The sequence below is a fragment of the Heterocephalus glaber genome, unplaced genomic scaffold, assembly GCF_053883595.1.
Source record: "Heterocephalus glaber isolate CG9 unplaced genomic scaffold, H.glaber_assembly_v1.0 deba00001788, whole genome shotgun sequence".
Lineage (NCBI taxonomy): Eukaryota > Metazoa > Chordata > Mammalia > Rodentia > Bathyergidae > Heterocephalus > Heterocephalus glaber.
In genome coordinates, this window is record NW_028258471.1 from 668,225 (window position 1) to 682,303 (window position 14,079).

General features: G+C 39.2%; 1 protein-coding gene, 1 long non-coding RNA gene and 1 pseudogene across 3 annotated transcripts in view; 2 read left to right on the forward strand and 1 right to left on the reverse strand.

Moving 5' to 3' along the window:
* Positions 1 to 3,471: 3,471 nt before the first annotated feature.
* LOC147820881 (uncharacterized) lies at positions 3,472 to 6,603 on the reverse strand. The gene is made up of 4 exons (XR_015448041.1): positions 6,460 to 6,603; positions 5,630 to 5,730; positions 3,949 to 4,005; positions 3,472 to 3,628 (listed from the first exon to the last, which is right to left on the reverse strand). It is a non-coding gene; the product is annotated as an uncharacterized LOC147820881 (long non-coding RNA).
* A 487-nt stretch (positions 6,604 to 7,090) lies between these two features.
* Positions 7,091 to 14,079, forward strand: part of Hmgcr (3-hydroxy-3-methylglutaryl-CoA reductase) — a 29,735-nt gene continuing 22,746 nt past the window's right edge. Inside the window, exon 1 of the mRNA XM_004875067.4 lies at positions 7,091 to 7,274. The gene's annotated coding sequence lies outside the window, so the exon portion shown is untranslated. The remainder of the gene's footprint in view (positions 7,275 to 14,079) is intronic.
* On the forward strand, positions 7,193 to 12,156 carry LOC101716657 (high mobility group nucleosome-binding domain-containing protein 3 pseudogene; annotated as a pseudogene). The gene is made up of 2 exons (XR_015448040.1): positions 7,193 to 7,274; positions 11,630 to 12,156. The product of XR_015448040.1 is annotated as a high mobility group nucleosome-binding domain-containing protein 3 pseudogene (transcript).

Sequence of the window (14,079 nt, forward strand, 5' to 3'; positions counted from 1 at the left end):
CCAATATCACCCTGATCCCCAAACCAGATAAAGACCCAACTAAAAAGGAAAACTATAGGCTAATCTTCCTCAATGAACACAGATGCAAAAATCCCGACAAGATACTAGTAAATAGAATGCACCACATCATCAAAAACATCATACATCATGATGAGGTAGGTTTCATCCCAGAGATGCAAGGATGGTGCAACATATGTAAGTCACTAAATGTAATACATCACATAAACCAAAGCAAGGTCAAAAATTGTATGATCATAATCAATAGATGCAGAAAAGCCTTTTGACAAAATTCAACACCACTTCATGATAAAAACCCTGAAGAAACAGGTATAGAAGGATCATCCCTGAATATGATAGAGACTATATATGCCCAAACCAGCATATAGCCAGCATCATACTAAATGGAAAAAAATCTAAAACGTTTCTCCCATAAAATTAAGAACAAGACAAGAATGTCACCATGACCTTTTCTATTCAACATAATACTTGAAACATTAGCCAGAGCAATTAGGCAAGAGAAAGAAATGAAACTGATACGTATAGGCAAGGAAGAACTCAAATTATCATGTTTTGTAGATGACATGATACTCTACATAGAAGTCCCAAAGAACTTGACCAAAAAACTCTTTAACAATTAACTTCAGCAGTGTGACAGGCTACAAGATCAACGCACAAAAATCATTACCATTTGTGTATACCAACAATGAATGGGATGAAAAGGAAATAATGAAAATATCATTTAACTTTGCTGCAAGAAAAATGAAATACCTAGGAATTAACCAAACCAAAGAGGTGAAAGATCTCTACAAAGAAAACTACAATATTCTGAAAAAGGAAATTGAAGAAGATATCAGAAAATGGAAACATGTCCCCTGCTGTGGATAAGCAGAATCAATATCGTCAAAATGTCCATACTCTCAAAACTATTGTACAGATTCAATGCAGTCCCAATCAAAATACCAACAGCATACTTTACATATATAGAAAAAGCAATCCTAAAATTTATATGAAACCAAAAGAGACCCCAAAGTAGCAAAAATAATTTTTGGCAACAAGAGCAAAGCAGGAGACATAGCAATACCTGACTTCAAGCTATACTACAAAAGAAATACTGATAAAAAATGTTATGGTACTGGGACAAAAACAGAAAGATACTTCAAGGGAACAGAACTGAGGATACAGAAACTTTCCAAGACACATTCAGCTATTTGATCTTTGCCAAAGAGGCTAAAAGCATATGATGTAGGAAAGACAGCCTATTCAATAAGTGGTGCTGGGAAAACTGGTTATCTGTGTGCAGAAGATTGAAAATGGACTCTTATTTCACACCATATAGTAAATTAAAATAAAAATGGATCAAAGATCTAAATGTTAAAACAGAAGCATTAAAGATAAAAGAGGTAAAACAATTGAAGACATAGGTGTAGGAAAGGATTTTTCTAGCAGAACTTCAACTGCACAAGAAGTAACAGCAAAAATCAACAAATGGGATTATATCAGACTAAAAAGCTTCTGTACAGCAAAAGAATCAATCAGTAGAGTGAAGCGACAACCTACAGGATGGCAAAGAAATTTTTGTCAGCTACTCCTCAGACAGAAGACTAATATCTGGAACATATAAAGAACTGAAAAAAATTAAACTACCTAAAATTAAAGATCTTGTCAACAAATGGGCAAGGTAAATGAAGACACTTTATAGAGGAAGAAATACAAATGACCAACCAATATATGAAAAAATGCTCAACATCTCTGGCCACTATGGAAATACAAATTAAAACAATGCTAAGATTCCATTTTACCCCAGAAAGAAATTAAGAAATCAAACAACAGCAAATGCTAGCGAGGCTGTGGTGAAAAAGGAACACTCCTTCATTGTTTAGTGGGAATATAAACTAGTACAACCATTACGTATCTCCAACAATCAGTATGGAGATTTCTCAAAGAACTGAAATTAGAAATTCCATATGACCCAGCTTTCCTCCTTCTAGATGTCTTCCCCAAAAAGCTTATGACATCATTCTACAGCGATAAATGCATAGTAATGTTTATAGTACACAACTCATAATGGCTAAATTCTGGAAACAGCCTGTATACCCCTCAACAGATGAGTTGATAAAGAAAATATGGTATCTTTATATAATGGAATATTACTCGGCTATAATGATGGATTTGAAACATTTATAGGAAAATGGATGTACTTAAAAATATAATACTGAGTGAAATAAACTAGACACACAAGCTTAAATTCCATATTTGAATGAAGCAAAATATAAATAAAAAGAATACAAAGGATGGATAGAAGGGGACAAGGAGATAGAGCTCTTGCTATAGGGAAGTTGTTTAAGAGAAAAAGCTCGAGGTAAGTGGAAGAGGTGAAGGGGAAACAAATAGAATAGAGATAAACCATGTACAAGAACCTAATAACCTCAATGAATGTAAGTATTATATGCCATAACATGAGCTAAGATTGATAATATCATCAAGAATGAAAAATAGGGTAGGGAAAGCAGAGGAGGATGGGGAGGGGATGAAGGGGAAGGGGGTTAAAAAAAAAAAAGAAACAAGCTGTGGTATGTACATGTAACTATCCCGCAAGATGACTGTAACATACATGAAATGGAAACATCGACTAATAAAATAAAAAATTTAATAAAGTTGTTGGTGGATTTAGCTAAAGTCAAGTGTAGGTGTTAGAGCTCCACTGACATTTCAAACTAATTCTTATAAAATAATCACTTTGATACTATGTTTACGTCTTTTCTTATGTCCCCAAAATCTTGATGGTAAAATTGTGTCCTATTTCTGACTTAAGTGGTCAGTGAATGTATTAGGTGTTTAGTGTGTGCCCACTCAGTATGGGGATACCATGGAAGATATACAGAGAAGCAAAGGCCTGTTTTGTTTGGTTTTGAGCTGGATACATCACTGCCAAATATAAAGTTTACATCCTCCAGCTCCTTTGTTGCTAAGTACCACCTTACAGTTCCGGACACAAGATACTGTGAAAATGGTCCTGACTTAGGAGGAAAGGGCTTTGTTGTTGTTTTGCCCTTTTGCTTCTATTTTCCTTCTTCTAGAAGGACTAAATGCTGGTGCTCCAGTTGCCATTTGAGATTGAGGATGTAGCCCAGGTCAGCCTTGAACTTGCAGCAATCCTCCTGTCTCAGCCTCCTGAGAGCTGGGATTACAGGTGTACACCACTATGCCCAGCCAGAATGACAGAAAGGTCCCTGGAAGCATCATGAGCTGCCATGCTCATCCTAGACTATCTATCTCCATCTTCCTTTACCCAAGAAAGGAACAAATGCTTATCTTGGATTAGCCATTTTTAATTGGTGTTTGCTGTTAGGTGTAGCCAAATTCATTGCACTTTGTAGCCTTCTTTTTCACTTGACCATTTTTACCTGTAAGTGACAGTGGTGCTGTATTAAAATCTTGCCTGCATGTGTACTGCCATGAACAATTGCTGTTTCACTTCTCCATTAGGGTTGCTCAGGAGAGCTAAAGAGGGTGTCTTGTCTCATATTTGCTTGCTGAGACCTTATCCAGCTTGTTCTCCCCACCATCATCACTTCCTTCTGGTTTTTCCATCAGGAGATTTTTATAGTTAGAAACCTGTCTGAGTCAGCTAGAGGGAGGGGTAGAGATTGAGAGAACAAAGGTTAACAGGAGGAAAGGACTTGGCAGCTGAGCTAGATACAGCCTTTGCAGTACATAGCACACTCCATTCTTATTTGCTGGGACCACAGCAAAATTTGCTGTTGAGGGAGAAGGGCTTGTACTTGTTCTATCTTTTCTCTGTCACTAACTCCTCTGTGAATCAATCACCCTGGCCAAAAATTCCTAAGAATCTCAAGAATGAACTTTTACACCCCATCACACACATGCCATTTCTACATTGTGTGAATATTTTCCTGAGGGGGGAAATTATTCCAATACCGTTTGTACCTGCTCTCCAACTGTTTCTGTGAAGCTGCAGAAGCTCCTAAGGAGAGGTATGGGGAACTATGAAGAAGAAAACAAACAAAAACACAGTTAAAACAGTGAATGCAGGCTCAGGGGACAGCAGAGATCTTTGGGTACACTGTCCTTAGAGACCCTTGTTCCCAGTTTCAAGAGAGGCCCTGCCTATTCCTTTCAGTATGGGAAGCTTTAGAAACTAAGAAACAATACTTAGTTTTGTTACTTAAGAACAACAGTTGAGAGTTGTATCACACATCAAATGTCAGCAATACAGATGTGAGATGTTTATCTGTCCATGACTTCCTCACCTTTTAAATCTTTCCTATTCTATATTTAAAAATTTCTCTTCAGTTTAATTTTCTTCTCTTATATCTATATCACCTCCATTTTCATGCTCACAGGTTTAGCCATAGTACCCAGACTAGGCTTTACATCAGCTTTCTGTGTTCAAAGCCAACCCAAACCCTTCTCACTGGACCCTCTGTATGCCTCATTGAGAACATTTACTATGTTATCTGGAAAAGATCAATTTAAAATAATATCTTATTTAACTCTGGACCTTGAGGACTTAAGTTTTTGTACAGCACAGAATAGGCCCTCAGTAAATATTTCTTGATCTTTGGCGGGAGTGATAATCAGTCATAATGTCTGTCAAACACTGTGATCAATTATCATTCGCAGTATACTGGTTTAAAAATTTATCCTGAAATTTAAAAGAGAAAAAAAATTTTTAAAAAATTGTGAGAGCAACGAAAGGAAAAAAAAATCTGCCCAAAGCTGTAAAATGTAAATTTGAATGCAGTTGGGAAGTATGATAGGAAATAAATAAGTACAACTCTTAAATGACACTATGAAAAGGGTTTTGCAATAGAGCATCAGAAAAACAATCATACAATATGTTCTAATACAAAGTAATACATATTATGTAATGCAAAAGAGGGACAGTGTTGGGAACCAGATTCCAGAGTTCAGATTTCAGATCTATTACTGCTGCTATGTGAATTTAGGCAAGTTATTTAACTTTTCTACCTCTGTAGCTTTATCCCTGGCCAGTCAACAGCACTTAGAAAAGTGGCTGACACAGAAAAGACTAATACTTATTATTGTTGTAATTTCTCATCTTTAAGCATGACCCAGGGAAAATTTTGCAGTTTATCATTATGTATAAATTTTTAGTTACATGCAGTCACAATTCTTTGAAGTATACTTTGGGAATGATACAGAAGTTGCTTTAAGAACATAACACTAGATAATTCATTTCTTTATTGTTTTCTTTTGAACTCATGTACCCTCCAGTGTTCTCAATTAAGTAGAGTTTGGGAGTGAAAGCTTCCAAACCTTGCTCTTGCCCTTTAATCAATTAATTAATTAATTAATTATTGAGACAAGGTCTTCCTATGTAGTTCAGGTTGGCCATGAATTCACTATATAGCCCAGGCTGGTCTTGAACTCAGGGCAATCCTCCTGGCTCAGCCTCCCAAATACTGGGTTCACAGGTGTGCATCACCTCGGCCCATGTAGTTTTGCCTTTTATAGTAACAACTTTAAAATCCTTATTTGAAGTTTAGTATTTGTGCGATCTGTAACTTCTAATTCTCAGACATTTGGCCTTTTAGACTTCTAGGGGGATTCAAAATACTAAAGTTTTTAGCCTTTTGGTACTTACATACTCTTTCCTTTTTCCTTCTCTACTTCCTTTTCTTTCCTTCTTTTACTTTGCTTCTGATGAGTTTGCAATCTTTGGCTAGTCGACTTCAGTTTTCTTCACTATGAAACATTCACAAAATAAAGCACCATGTCTGTCATGTTTTTTGCAGTATCTCCCAGTGCCAACTGTGGTGCCCTGAACATGAATGTTTCAACTAATCCTAATCCAATAAAGATATATGAATAAAGATACTATCCTGGAGCAGTGGAATATAGGAGAACCAGCATAAATTATAGATCTGGGTTCTAATCCTTTTTTTTTTTTTGGTACCAGGGATCGAACTCAGGACCTTTCGTTCGAGGCAGGCATGGTGTCACTAAGCTACATCCCTGGCCCTAATCCCAGTTTTTCTAATTGCTTCAAGTTGCTTAACAAATTTCCATCTATCTTTTTCTTCCTTTCTTTTTTTAAAATGAGAAAAACACCTATTTTATAAAGATCATGAAAAATAAGTTATTAAAATTCCTATTAAGTTTATTAAAATTATACTGAACATATAGTATTTTACAGGCACTGTTTCAAAACATGGGCCCTTAAAATTGAGGGAAGTACAACTGCTGTCCTTAAGAAATTGCCACATAAATCGTAGAATATTACAGAAACAGGTGTGCTAAGTGGGAGATGAAGTATTTGAAGGAATCAGGAAAGGAAGAGATCTCTGTGAGGTTCTGGAGGTATAATCAGGATTTCATTTCAAATGGGTAATCCTATCCAGGTTAAACTAGCAGATCTAAGCAGGCACTGAAAAGCTGCTGCGGGTGAGGAAAGGCCTGGGGCGCGGTGCTCACCCGAATTAAGAGTTGAGAACCTAGGGTTGTGGGATGGAGCGAGCCCAGCAGACCGGAGCGACTCCTGAGGGCACGTGGGGGGACAGGCAGGAAAGGTGAGATGACACTAGCCTGCACCGGTCGGAGAGCGGAGGGACCGCAGAGAGGACGCAGCGGCAAGCGCCGGGGAGACACGGATGGCGACCCGGGCGCCTGCACTGCAGGGTGAGTGAGGCCTCTGTCGCGAGGCACCCGGCCGACACCACCCTGCTCGTGTTCCTCATTTTGCAGGACCATCTCTACTTCCCTCATCTGTCGCCCCTAAGATAACAGCTTTCTGTCCTCAGCCTAAGCCGGGGTTCGTTCTCGAGGTCCAGTCCCGCTTCCTACCACCGCCCCCTCAGAGTCCCCTCAGAGGCGGGAAGACCGCAGGTCAGGTCCCGAGCGGCGGGCCACTCCACTCGTTCTCCCCTATCACCGAGCCTAAACCGCTTCCACGCGTGCGCCCCCGCGGCTCGCGGGCCAATAGGCGGGCCCTGGCGCCGGTACTCGGCTGGCTATTGGTTGGCTGAGCTGTGGTGAGAGATGGTGCGGTACCGGTTCTCCGCCAGGGTGAGAGGTGTGGGCGGTTGTTAAGGCGACTGTTCGTGACGTAGGCTGTCAGGCAGAGCAGCAGCACAATGATTGGTTAGGCAATCGGACGATCCTTTCTGATTGGTCGCAGACTCGTATCTCTAAGCGTGCGTAGGCCCAGCGTTCGTTCCGCTTCGCGTCTCCATTGACTGGAGACAGACGGAGTGTCTGCGACCAGGTTCAGTGGTCTCTGAGATCCCGAGGTGAGGTGGGCAGTGACTGGGAAAGGGGAGCGGGGTGAACGGGGTTGCAGTGGGGCTGGGCCCCCGTTGGTGGCGGTTCTCGAGTTTCCCCGGGCCGCGGGAAGTGTCTTCGGGCAGTTCCACTGACCTGGCGAGAGCTGCAGGTGCGCTTTGCCGGCCGGTTCGGCGGGGACCGCCCGGAGACGCCCTTGAGGTCCGGCGGGCGCTGTCACCGCTGCCGGCGGGGCTGAGGACTGGCGGGTGGCGTCGGCCTGGCTTGCTGACCACCGTCACTCTCGGTGCGCGGGCCTGGTGAGGGACAGCGGGGCCGGTGGCCCCTGGGGTCAGCAGTGTCTGCCTGGTCTACGCGGCCACGCCCAGGCGCTGCTGTGCACCCGGATCTGAGAAGGGCTGGAAACGATCTGAAAGGTTATTTCCCTAGAATAGGTTGGGAGGATGCGAAGCCCACTGTTGGACACGCCCAAAGACTCAAAAGAGTCACTCGGGCTTCCGTTTTTTATCCTAAGGGTGGAGGTCTCTTTTGTACTGATGTCCTTTTTAATTCAAACCTTATTGGTTTGGGGGGGATGTGTGTAGAAAAACATACTTTGGAGTCTCAAATATAAAACAGTCGATAGTCAATTTCTGTAGGAGGAAGAGGTTAATGTACTTTTTTTGAGACGGGGTCTCACTGCGTAGCTTAGGCTGGCCTCGAACACGGGGTAATCCTCCTGCCTCAGCTTCTTAAGTGCCAGTATTATAGGCGCATGCCACCACGTCCATCCCCAAATGTACTCCATCTTAAGTGGTCATATTCAGTATTTTAGTACTTTAGGATATGCGTCCACTTGGTCCTGCAAAGTCATCGGAAACGTTTGTTTCTGGGCCATACTAAATAATCGTGCACAATTTCACTGTCTCACAGAATAGTGGATGTGTTTTTTGTTTACTTGTGAACTTCGTTTCTTCTCCATGCATTATAAGACATTTTTTGATTTACAGATAATGTAGCAAAGGCCTGGAGAGTTCTTTGTGGATAGACTGGATTTTGTTGTAGTGTCTTTCTTAGAGTTTATAATAAACTTGCCAGTAAGGACAAATGAGAATTACTGTTAAAAAATGTGCATGGATGATAGTATTAACAAAAAAACTATTGTGGAAGCGCATAGCGTGTGTGCATTCTTTATTTTCTTATGGTCTAATTTCTAGACTGTGGACAGATAGCCATATTATGGAATCAGCACTTTGGTTAACCCAAGTGAAATTGCCCATATTTGAAATTCAGTCATTTTTTACATACACAAATAGCAGTTTCATATGGTCACATTCAGTACTCTGTTAGAGAAAGCTGGAGCTCTTGCTTCTTAAGTGAATGAAGACAGAAGTGATAACGTAATAGATCTGGATAGAGAATCCAAGTTTCCTGTTTTACAGTGCAAGACAATGATTTTGTAGAATGGTAGGTTGAACAGCAGAATGCTAGATCCTGTTGGGATTAAAATTGACTGCAGGATAGGACATGATTCTTGCTTTCAAAGGGACAAGATACACTAGTTAATTTGAGAATAGTGTAAGATACTGAATAATGAAATACTGGAATGTGTAACAGGAATGCTGAATGGGAGGAAAGATCATAGAGTTATGATAAAATATCCTTTTCTGCAATTGGCTGTAGCAGGTTACAGTAGCAGATTGGATTAAAGTTTTAAAAATTCTCGTGAACTTAAAGTATCCATACGTTTTAAAAACTTGTGAAAGGTTTGTGGCATATTTTATTCTGATAAACAAGGCATATGTTGTGTTATTCCCTTGTTTTTTGTTTAATAAAACTTATTCTTGGGCCGGGGCTTTAGCTCAGTGGTTTCACCGCCTGCTGCGCAAGCAGAAGGACCCGAGTTCGATCCCCAATACCAAAAAAAAAAAAAAGTTCCAAAAGTTATTCTTATTGCAGCATGTATAAATGCTGTCTATTGCCTTTGTAGGAGCTGTCCTGTAGTGTTACTTGGAACTGGTGATGAAGGTAGAAGGATTCTATGGCATGTAAAAGCTTTGCATAATTGCAGGGAAGGGGGGAGGGTGCTCAAGACTAATGAGATTGTTTTATAATTATGGTTACTTTTTACACACCTTTGTACTGTTCGTCAGTTATTTCCAAGTAAGTGGGTTCTCTGTTTAGGGTGGCTGGGAGGATCATGTGTGATTTTTTTTTTTTTTTTTCCCTATAATGTTGAAAAGATAACATTGCTCCTAGGATGTTGCAGAATGTACAGTGATACCAGGAAATCTGTTTGAGAGAAACCAAAATATGCCTAATGTATAATTACAGGTTGCACAAAACCTTTTTTTTTTTTTTTTTTTTTTTTGGTTTTTTGAATCAGGGTTTGGTTATATAGTTTAGGCTGACTTGGAACTCACAGTGTGGCCCAGGCAGCTGGCCTGGAACTTGCAGTGGTCCTCCTGGCTCAGCCTCTGAATGCTGGGATAACAGGTGTGCACCACCATGCCCAGCCACACAAAACTGATTTGTAATCAAATTGGGGTTCTTTCTTGGTAGCAATTCAGATTTTAATCCAACTGAATTAATTTTTTAATAGTTATGAATAATGTTGACTCAATTGGGAAGAATCTAGTTGAAGGAGGAGTTTTTTAGTGATGGGAAGTTAGAAATAATTTTGACTTAGTGTTGGAACTACTTAATTTACTTTCTGGAACATTGATGCAGGTGATTCTTTAGATAAGTTTGTAGAATTTAAAAATTTTAAATGTAAGAAAAGTTTAGTGGAAATCATTGTGAACATTAGCTTCTAACGAAGCTTTTACTTATAATTAAATATGGATCAAATCTAAGGTATGTTCAAAGCCATTTAATGGTTTAAATCCCTACTAATTAAATATAAAATATTTTCTTCATTTCCAATTTGTTCATTTTCCAATTTGTTGAGCAATGCTAAATATATGAGTGCAAGATACTGAAGGGTAAAATGATAAATCAGATTCAGGATGAAAGTTGAAAAAGCATGAATAAACGTAGGTGTGTGACATATTTATATACCTTTGTGACTTTTAAAATTATCACCCATAGTAAGAAATGTAGGCATGTTGGAAACCAGAATACGTACTTAGGTAGCTTTGCCAGGCCTGGTGGTGCATGGTTGTAATCCCAGCACTCTGGAGGCTGAAGCAAGAGGAATGCCATGAGTTCGAGGCAAGCCTGGGCTACATAGTGAGTTCAAGGCCAGCTTCAACTACATAGCAAGACCCTGTCTCAGAAAAAATAATAATAAAATACAGTTTTGTGACCCTTGAACTTTCAAGGAATAAAACCTTCCCGTTCCACGTGTCTCACCCAAGTTATTTTTATATTGTTATTTTCTGTTTTATTTTTAAAAGATTGTTCTTGCAAAACTAACTTGCTCTAATTTATCCAGTGAAGTGTTGAGATGTATAGTTTGGAAATCAGTGATTGGCTGCTGGAATGGTGTGGTAGAAATGTAGAGAACACGGAGTGATGCAGTGAGAGATGATAGGACTAGGTAATTGGTTTTGTTCCTAAAAGCTACTTTTTTCTTTCCCAAGATTGTGCTTTCTTTTACTTAATTTTTTATCTCTGAAGTTTTGTCTTTAATAGATGAGTCACATTTTTAGTGAATGTGAGATTTGCCTTCTTGTTAGAGTAACAATCTTTTGTTGATGCTTATGAATAATATGCTTTATCATGGGTATTAATTTAAGTGTAAGATGTAAGACTTGCAAGATTTTTTGTAGATACCAAAGGCTATGTAAAATTTTTTTTCAAAATCAGAATAGCAGAATTATTAGTCAGCAAACATGGGTTGATGTAGTTATGGTAGTCATTAGATCAAGATTCTTTTACATGTTCTGTTGGGAATCTTTTTGCCTGTTATAGACATATATTTCATCCAGCCTTTCTTTTCTACTGCTGTCTTAATTTTGGTTAGTTTAGAAAGGTTAGGAGCATTTCTCATCTAATGCTTTTCCATTTATCTTCTACCTCTACTGTCGATGATTCTGCTAGAAGCAAAGCAGCCATCACAGCAAAATCCTTACCCTTTTCTGTAATGTAGAAACATCTATTAGACTAGGAAAGACTTCTTTGGTGACAGCAACATTAGGGAGGTTGATTAAACCTCATTTTGCAAGTGACATTATACAATATTATTATTTAATAGAAATAAACAGTATAATGGGTTCCTGCCCTAGAGGAGCTAATAAATCTTTATGATTTACAGGATACTTAGCAAGTAGATTCTTTTGTATTTAACTTTTGGTAACCAGAATGTGGATGGTGAAGAGGGTGTTTTATGTCCAAGTCATTAAAAAAATCTCCATATTGGGCCCTGCGGTGGCATGGCTAGGTGCATCCAGGAGCCCACAGTCGAAGCCGGTCGCTGCACTTTCCACCGACCCGACGGTCATTATGCTGAAGAGAAAGTCTTCAGAGAATACAGAGGGCAAAGATGGATCCAAAGTAACTAAACAGGAACCCACAAGACAGTCTGCCACATTGTCCACGAAACCTGCTCCACTAAAACCTGAACCTAAACCAAGAAAAACATCTACTAAGAAAGAACCTGGAACAAAGGTTAACAGAGGTGCTAAAGGGAAGAAGAAAGAAAAGCAAGAAGCTGGAAAGGAAGGCACAGAAAACTGAATCTGTAGATAATGAGGGAGAATGAATTGTCACAAAAAGTTGGGGGTGATTTTATGTACCTCTTGGGACACCTTTTAAAAGCTATTTTTACCAAGTATTTTGTAAATGCAAATTTTTTAGGACTCTACTAGTAGGCAAACAAAGTATATAAGGATAGACATTTTACCCTCTCATAGTCATGCTTTTTGGAACTTTTCATTATTATCAAGTAAAATAAATACCATCATAATATTGGAAGCTGTGTATAAAACTGATTGAGCAGTCCATGCACCTGCTTTAAGAATTTAGTCCTGTGCATACTGTGGTGTTTGAACTGCATATTTGAATTTTTCATGCAATTTTTCTAGAGCAATAATCAGTGGTGCTTTTGTGCCTAGATTTTATGCGATTTTAATGAAACATGGATAGTTGTGGCCACCTGCTGACTATTTTTGGTTTATTTATTTATTTTTTGTATTAAATTCTATTATTGGTACATGGTAGGTATACAACACAATTACATTTCTCTTTGGGAATTGTACCTTTACATAATGCATCTTGGTTCTTATTTTTTCCCCATTCCTAGCCCTCCCTTCACCCCCTCCACCCTTCCCTATTTACAAAGACTTTATTTCCATTTTTTCCATTTCTCATCATTTTTCCTTTCCCTTCTTTCCTTTCCCCTGCCCCTCCCACTACCCCTACCCCTTTGGATATTTTCTTCCTATTTTGCATTATCGATTATTCATTCTAATCATTGGTACATTTTAGGTATACAATATAATGACATTCATCATTGGAAATTTGCACCTTTACATAGTCTCTCTTGGTTCTTATTTTTCACCCTTGCCCAGCCCTCCCTTCAACCCCTCCACTCCTCCCTATTTACAAAGATTTTGTTCCTCTTTTTCCATTTTCTCATATTAATCCTATTCCCTTCTGTCCTTTGCCCTAGCCCTCCCACTTCCTTCCCCTTTGCCTCTTTTCTTCCTATTTCACATTACCTATTATACATTTAGTCCTTATTTACACTTTCAATTTCTCACACCAGAGAAACTATTTGGTATTTACACATGTGTGTCCTATTTATTTCACTTAAGAGTATCCCCTCAATGTGCATCCACTTAGCTATAAATGTCTCTAATTTCTCATTTTTTTATGGCTGAGTAGTACTCCATTTTATAAAACAACCACATTTTCTTTATCCAGTCTCCAGTTGATGGGCATTTGGGCTGTTTCCCAGTTTTAGCTATCACAAACTGCACTGCTATGAACATGGGCCCACATATATCACTGTGGTATGATTCTTTTAATTCTTTGGGGAAGATCCCCAGCAGTGGAATAGCGGGGTCAAGTGGGACTTCCAATCCTAGTTCTTTGAGGTATCTCCATACTGATTTCCACAGTGCTTGCAGCAGTCTACACTCCCACCAGCAGTGGAGCAGGGTTCCTCTTTCCCCACAGCCCCACCAGAATTTGTTATTGGTTGATTTCATAAGGGCAACCATTCTTTCTGGAGTGAAGTGGAATCTCAGTGTTGTTTTCATTTGCATCTCTCAAATGACCAGTGATGTTCAACATTTTTTCATGTATTTATTTGCTATTTCTGCTTCTTTGTCTGAGAAATGTCTGTTCATTTCAGATGCCCATTTTCGGATTGGGTCTTTAAATTTGGGAGGTCTGATCTTTTTAAGTTCTTTATAGATTCGAGATAGTAGACCTTTGTCTGAGGAAGAGCAGGTGAAGATTTTTTCCCACATTGTGGGTTGTCTCTTCACACTGTTGGTGGTTTCTCTTGCTGTGCAGAAGCCTTTTAATAAGAAGAGATCCCATTTGTTGATTGTTTGTGCTAGTTCACAGGCAACTGAGGTTTTGTTCATAAAATCTTTTCCTACACTGATGTCTTCAAGGGTTCTACCTAACCTCTGTTCCAACTGGTTCAGAGTTTCTATTTTAATATTTAGATCTTGAATCCATTTTGATTTTAGTTTAGTGCATGGTGAGAGATACAGGTCTAGTTTTAATCTTTGGCAAGTTGAAGTCCAATTTTTCCAGCACCATTTATTAAAGAGGCTGTCTTTCCTCCGGTGAGGGTGCTTGGCTCCTTTATAGAAGATGAGATGGCTGAGTGTGTCTGGCATTGTTTCTGCATCTTCTAATCTGTTCCACTGGTCC